The sequence below is a fragment of the Lathyrus oleraceus genome, chromosome 7, assembly GCF_024323335.1.
Source record: "Lathyrus oleraceus cultivar Zhongwan6 chromosome 7, CAAS_Psat_ZW6_1.0, whole genome shotgun sequence".
NCBI lineage: Eukaryota > Viridiplantae > Streptophyta > Magnoliopsida > Fabales > Fabaceae > Lathyrus > Lathyrus oleraceus.
This window is the reverse complement of record NC_066585.1, coordinates 63,011,212-63,019,105: the sequence shown is the minus strand read 5'-3', so window position 1 is coordinate 63,019,105 and position 7,894 is coordinate 63,011,212.

Below are 7,894 nucleotides of genomic sequence, written 5' to 3'. Positions count from 1 at the left end.
CAACAACTTCAAAGTGAACAAGACATGTAATAACGAAATATAGACAGCTTGTCCCCAGTGCTACTCGCTCCTAGTCCTCACTTCTAAACCAGAGCTCACAACCGAATCAGAGTCCGTACAACATGATGCATGGACTCCACAACAACATGCAAATATGATCATTCACAATCGGCCACACTTCTGACCGTATAGACATCAATAATTTCATCACCTTAATACAACAAGTATGATATGCAAATATATTCATCAATAAATAATCATACAATTATATCCGTATTTCAAATGTTATTCAATTTCTCATAAGAACACATTCGAACCAAATATGATTTTTGTTTTGATTTGGTTTAGTTAGCGGTTTTCTATGGATTGGTTGGATTTATACACCACTAGAGACACTAGTATAGTTTGTTGGATTTTAAATGGATCCTTCGTGTAGTAGAGGCATCTCAGAGAGCTTTGTGAATTCTCTTTCTTCTTTTGAGAGGTGAGATTGAAGGTGACACATATAAAAGAAATAGTTTAAGAAAAAAACACAAAATCTTAACTCATAAAGACAAAAAAGTCAATGCACATCTATAACTGATAATTCAACGTGGGTTGAAGTTATTTTTATTTACTCCCTCCATTCTCTTTTATAAATAATTTTTGACTTTTAGGTTGATTGATCAAATAATATATTTGGATTATATATAGACTAGATACACAAATTATCCAATGAATTCAAAAGTCAAAATTTACTCATAAAAGAGAATGAGAGGAATACTTAAGGTTTATGTTTTCTTTTTAGGAGTCTTTCTTTGAGGTTGCACTAAATGATTGACACTTATTGTTTCCATGTGAATGATTTATAGGATATATGTGTGAAGGATATGATACCACACATTTGAATATTGGTTGAGAACCCTCCTCTCTGAAAGCTCAAATTATTCTATATTTTATCTAATATCTAATTATCAATTCTTATACATTGAAATTTAACATATTAGTACATTAGCATATAAAAGCTTATTTCTCTAGATCAAAAAATCTGAAATCAACCGACACACTGGTCGGTTTTGATATTTTTATCACGATAATATTACCTTGATCCAATTTGTATTGAATTCAGCTTAGTTCCATTATCTTTATGTAGCGAGTGTTCCAAATTCTCATCAGCCGAATGTGTGAACGTGTTTTTGTACAAATTAACAATGCTAGTTCTTTGGCATGGAGTGGTTGATACAAAACTCACGAATAAACTTACATTATACTACAGGGACTCACACAACAACTAAATAAAAGACTTAACAATCAATTTATGATAAAGAAATTGAAATGTTTTTGAAGAAATGGGAAAATTAGTAGTCTTGGAATGTTACTGAAGAAACCTTTTTGAAGAATTAGCTTGACATTCTTTTGTTGTTTCTGAGATGAATCAGTACCACTAGTACCAGGTTGTGAGGAGAGGTCTTCTCACTGAAACTAAACTATGAACATCCTAAGATCTAGACGATGAAATTGGAAAATCCTTGAAAAATTGTTCAGAAACTGTTTGTTGAAATATTGGAGAGAATTAAGGCATTTAGGAGAAATTTATAATCCCACAATTTAACTAATATAAAAAAAATATTAATTTAATAAAGTTCATACTTATAAAAAAAACATTTGGCAATGTCGCATAAGTCGCTGTTAGTGGAAACTAACGGGAAGGGTTAATTTTAGATACGGAAAAGTTTTTGAGGACCATTATTAGAAGTAAAATTTTAGAGGGATTAAAATTGAATGTTGACATATTTATGAGGACCCTTGTCATATTTAACCATTTGTCCAAACCTTTTAAAGCCCTCCAAACCCTTATTCCAAAATAATTTTTTAATTCCCCAAATCAAGGGATTTTGTTTTTTTTGAATAAAGATAAATCTATAAAAAAAAATCCTCAAATAAATCCTTTTATTGTTTGCACTCAATATTTTTCTTTTTTCAAAGGTCTCCCTTTCTTCTGCTCAAACTGCCAAACAAAGACTATTGATCAGTGTATTTTGAGGCATATTCTTCTACTATTCTATTTAGGCAACCCTATAGTTTATTCTACTATTTTTAATATTTTAGTGTATTTTTATATTTAAGTTTATTTTTGGCTTTATTTTATTTTAGTACTTTATTTTCACCATAAACATATATTTGATACCTTGTCACTAGGTAGACTATAACTTGAGATAAGATAATCGGATTGACGTGTTCTAATATGCGTTGAAAGTATAAGAGAAACAGCTACAAGTTTCATGTTGAAGTCAAAAGCTGATTCGGAGTGAAGGAGGGTCAAATAATTCTCTCAAGTTCCAAACTTAATTAAAATAGTTAGTTTGGACCGATTTTTGTAATTTTTGGGTCGGATCCCATAAGGGCCCAAATTTCCCTTTTGTTTTATAAGGATTTTTGCTTCTACAATAATCATATTCTCTGAATTTTCATGATACAATATTGCTTTGTACGAACCTATGGAGAACTAACACTCTCGGTGTTGATCTGTTGTATTCAGGTTCCAAAACTTTGAGATTATTATAATAATACAATTGAATTTCGACTTCCTTTCAAGTTCTTCCTATTAATCTTTTACTTAATTCGAGTACAATCGTTTTCTTAATTCGATTATTGTTATAGGGTAGAAACTATTAAATTTGATTGATGAATGTTCCCTAATTTTAATCGCTTTAACTCAGCTTATTTGTTAATTTGTGTTATCTCTAACCAGATGCTTAATTCGGAAAACAGGAACATAATTCATATAGTATCGTTAGCACATGATTGATTGTTACTGTAATCGAATGGGAATGAGAATCCGCTTAGGGAATTGAAGTTATTATAATCGATGATAGGTAGGAATTGAATCAGTAGATTATCTTATTTTATAATCACATTTCAGAATCACTTTTTATAATCAGTTGTTCTTAATCGAATCAAACCCATATTTAGTTTTCTTATTTGGTTAATTTTGCCAAGAGTCCTTGCGATACGACTCGAGGTGTCGCTTCATGTTTACTATATTTTTCCTAAACTCACTTTTGACCCGTGTGTAAAAGCGAATCAAATTGGCACCGTTGTCGTTTTTAACCAATATTAGAGTCTTAGGTGTTTCCCCTTACGTTTTCACCCCTTTAATCTTGTTGTTTTGGCCGAATCGCTCGTATCCGTCAAACCCGATCCAAAAACCCGATTTCAAAAAAATTGTTTTCATTTTGATCTTTTTTCCATGCCAAGTTAGTAGAAAATAATAAGGCTTCAAAGTCCCATACTCTTTGAAATATTTATGAAACATCACCCTTAAAATTACAAATTCATCATTTTTCTATTTTTTTGTACTGTCTAGTGTTTTCGTAGTTTCAAAAAGTTACAAAAAAAAATCTGAAAATTCTTATTTCACTTAATTAGATTAAATTTCATGTTATTGTATTTTTATGAATTTATTTTAATCATATTTCTTCTTTCGTTTTTTTTTGCCTAATAGGGACATTGTTGGCATTTTCGCTTTTGTTATTGCATTGCTGAATTTTCTTTATTGATTTCTCATTCTTTGTTGATTTTTTTCCATTGAGTTTAACATGGTTGATCGAAGAACTCTAAGAGAGCTTGTTGCTCCTGATGTTAATTATAATGGTTTATGTATCAAATATGTTGATGGCGTTGTTCCTTTTGAATTGAAATATGGTTTAATACACTTGTTAGCAAGGTTTAATGGTCTTGCAGGTGAGGATCCACATAAGCATCTGAAGGAATTCCAGTTTGTTTTCTCTACACCTTTAAGATCTAAAGGAATAATAGAAGATCATATCAAGTTCAGAGCCTTCCCATTCTCACTTCAGGGTGCTGCAAAAGACTGTTTATACTATCTCGAGCCTAATTCTATTACAACATGAAATGATTTAAAGAAAGTCTTCCTAGAAAGGTACTTTCCTGCCTCCAGAGTTGTATCAATCAGAAATGATATATGTCGTATAAGACAGGGCAATTAATCATTTGTAGAATACTAGGGAAGATTCAAACAGTTAGTGTCCAACTATCATTAACATTAGATTACCGAGAAATTACTTATCCAATACTTTTACGAGGCATTGCTACCAATGGAAATAAATATTTTTGATGCTGCTAGTGGTGGAGCACTTGTTGATAAGACTCTAGATGCTACCAAATCCTTGATTGGGAACATGTCACTTAACTCCCAATAGTTCACAACTAGGGATAATTATGTGGCCCAAGCAAAAGGTGTGAATGAGATTTAGGTTTCTTCTTCCAACAAAGCTCTAGAAACAAAAATTAATGAACTTATCTCTGTAAGACCCCAATTTTGACCCTATGATCCCTCATACATTTTATCAAAAGCATTGGGATCATGCCTTGGGATTCTCCTTACCCCTCATTCATTCGGTTTGTTTTGGGAGAGATCACCAAGTATTTTGTGATTATATCATACTTGTATATTATCATTTTTACTAACCAAAATACCAAAAGTATGTCTTTGTATCTATCTAATTCTTTTGTAGGTAGGGACATGATCTCCTTGATTCATTGATCACATCTAGGGTTTGAGACCCTCATGAACAAAGAGCACAACCAAGAATTGATTCAATAATGGTTATAAGCATCATATATGAGTCCCAATGATCTCTACATGTTATATTGATCAAGTTTTCTTCAAGAGTTTGAGGGTGATTTGCCTTTGAAACCCTAGTTTCACTAGGTATCTTAAGTAACTTCTCCAACAAGCTATCTCACCAATTGATCAAAATTCTCAAGGTACACTTAAAAAATAATCATCTTATGCATATATGTGATCAACCATGAGCCAAGAAAGTCAATAGAATTGGAAGTTAGCAAGTTGGTTAATGGTGGTTGGCCAGATGAATTCATCTGATCAAAACTGGGTCTCCCTAGACCCTATCTCCTACAATTTTCACCATATTAAAATGATTCCAAGATCAAACGTACTCTAAATGACATTATAGACAACTTTCATGTTGATACCTAGATCTAGTTTTGCTTGGAAAATCATTTTCTATGTTGAAACATTATAGGTCATTTTGTCTAAACCCTAATTTGAAAGTCAACTTCCCAAGGCCATAACTTGCTCAATTTTTATGAGATGAAATATTTCCGAGTTGCGCAATCAAATTCAATGTGTCTAATTCAACTTCTTTGAACATGTGATATGAGGCTACATTATAGGTCACTTTTGACCTATACCATTGATCAAGTGATTTTGCCAAACTTCAAAAATGCATAACTCTATCATTTCAAATCCAAATGACATGAAATTGGTGACCATTTTTAAGGTCTTTGAGAGAGCTACAATTTTTATGAAGACACTTTTCTCATTTGAATCTCCTATAAAAAGTTAAGCAAGGTGGAATATTGAGACATATGGCTTGACACTTAGAAAGTTTTTGATATGTCAAAATTTTCCAAACTTCCACCTCAAATATATCAAAGTTCCAAGCTCCAAAGGAAAAAGTGTTCAACATTAAACTTGTTTCTTTTGATCTCACCTTTCCAAAGAGCTAAATTTCATGCATTTTGGATGAGAAATGCATAGGCTGCGCATGGCTTAAATAGGCTAGTATCATGTGTCATGGATCAAACTTCAAACAACAATGCACACTTGCCTTGCAATCCAATCCATCTCCAATGCATCTGAACTTTATTTTGGACTTTCAAACAATCATTTCATGGGCCTATGCGCGCCCATGCACCAGGCTTGTATCATTTGCCAATTTTGGAAAGTAAAAGTGAATATGCAAATATCATCCAATTCCCCTATAAATACAGTTGCTTATGCTCAGAATTAACACACACATTGCGCCAGCTTTGAATCCCCACAGAAAACCCTTCATACTAAGAGGATAAACCTAAAAAATTCAGTTGAATTTGAGCTTGAATCTCCACTGTTTTGGAATTCAATTCTCCAGGAGTCCATTGATTCTAAGCCTTTCCATTCCTCTTGTGTAAGCAATTGAAGTGAAGCAAAGCACGATTCAGATCAAGATCTAGCAAGCTCAGACCTCCATTAAAGGTAATTTGCAGAAAATTTTATCTCTTTTATTCTCCTTGTTTCTTGCTCAATTCTATTGATTATTGTGTTGGCTGAAGTCCTATCAATGTAGGCAAGGTGTTTGAGTTGCTTTGAGGTCAAATCGAAGCAACTCAAATCATGAACATCATTTTTCAATTCCACATATCTCTCAATATAGTTGGAATTGGAAGAAATGGAGGTGATATTCGTGCTTAGTGATGTTTTCTCTTTAAAATCATGTCCCTATTTTAAATTTTGGTGATGGTTCATGATGACCAGTCCGGCGAGGCTCGCCGGAGAAGACAACTGACGCTCTGGATCCGGTGATGAGTTGTCTTTGGTCTAAACCGTGTGATCCTTGCTCCACATTATAATCCCAGTCGTTCCTTGTTAATACCATGTTTGCCACGCAGTTGACTAGGACATTGGTGGAACGCGCGTTGTGGATCATCAGATCTGCCACCTCAATTAATGGGGAAATTTGATGGTCCACGTATTTTAGCATTTTCTGATTTTCCATTTAATTCCATTTTCTTCAATAATTCATAATATATTTAATATTGATCCAAAAAATATGAGACTTTCACCAAAAAATTTCAAAGATTTTTGTCTTTCATATTCTGAATTAAAATTATTTTTTGGATCATTATTAATATTTTTCATGAATTAATTGATTTTTCATTTGTTTTTAATTGTTTAAAAATATTTTTAAGTAGTAAAAAATTATGAATTTTTTTATCCAAGGTCCTTTGACCTATGTTTTAAGTGTCCAAAAACATCACCTATTTTTTAGAAATATTTTTAAGTGTCCAAAAATTATGAAATTTTGTACATTCCATCTCCCAAAATGAATGAATAATATTAATTTGGTAAAAATCCTCCTTTGACCAATTTGTGATCTCATTCATCCCTTTCCCTCTTCATCTAATTCCCCCTCTTCATCCATTCATTTTCAATTGGCCAATGACATCTCAAAGTCCTAACGCTAGTTGATTGAAAGATTAGCATGAGTGTGAATGAGATTAGGCCACACCTTTTGCATATTTTTTATGTGTGGTATGTTTAATGAGCATAGTTCTTAATGTTATGTCTCAAACATGCATTAACACCAAAATTTTATTGCCCTGCCTAAAATAGTTGTGACTTCTACATAAGTCCAATTACGATTGCTTAACATAGCGCTAAATTTGTGACATAAAAGGCATAATCATTCTAGTTAGTGAGATTGTAAGTCTCCCCTCTTCCATGGTATTATGTGGAAACTTGGCCTTCTTTCCTTCCTTTGGAAGATGTTTTGGTTCAAGGATCCATGCTTGTGGAAATTGGGTTGAGTGTTCTCCAAAGAATGTCTTGAAATAAAAAAGCAAAATAAAACTAACTATTAACTTACTAACCACTAAATTTTACTTTCAAGCTTTTACTTTTAATGCAATTTATTTTTTATTGTTCTATTATCATTTGTCATTATGCAATTTTCACTTTTTCCACTTGGACCATATTGTGTGATATACTTTGTTGCTTTGTTTGTTTGATTGGTCTTTGACCATTAATGTACATAATAATAACAAAAACCCTAAAAGACTTTTGAGTGGACTGTTGTTTTGATCTTGCCCCAATTGGACTTAGAACTTAGGCAACATTCCTTTGCTAATGGACTTGGCCAATGCCAATTTGTTGAATAACCAAGAGCTTGAAAGTTTGAATTCATCTGATACATCATTCTAGACCTCTCCAGTCTCATCTGCAAAGTTGATCATTGTTAAGCTGTCATGTTGAACCTGTGATTTGTGGATTTCATCTGTTACATGGGCTATTTTGAAGAAGATCATTAAAGTGGATAAGCTTGGATGA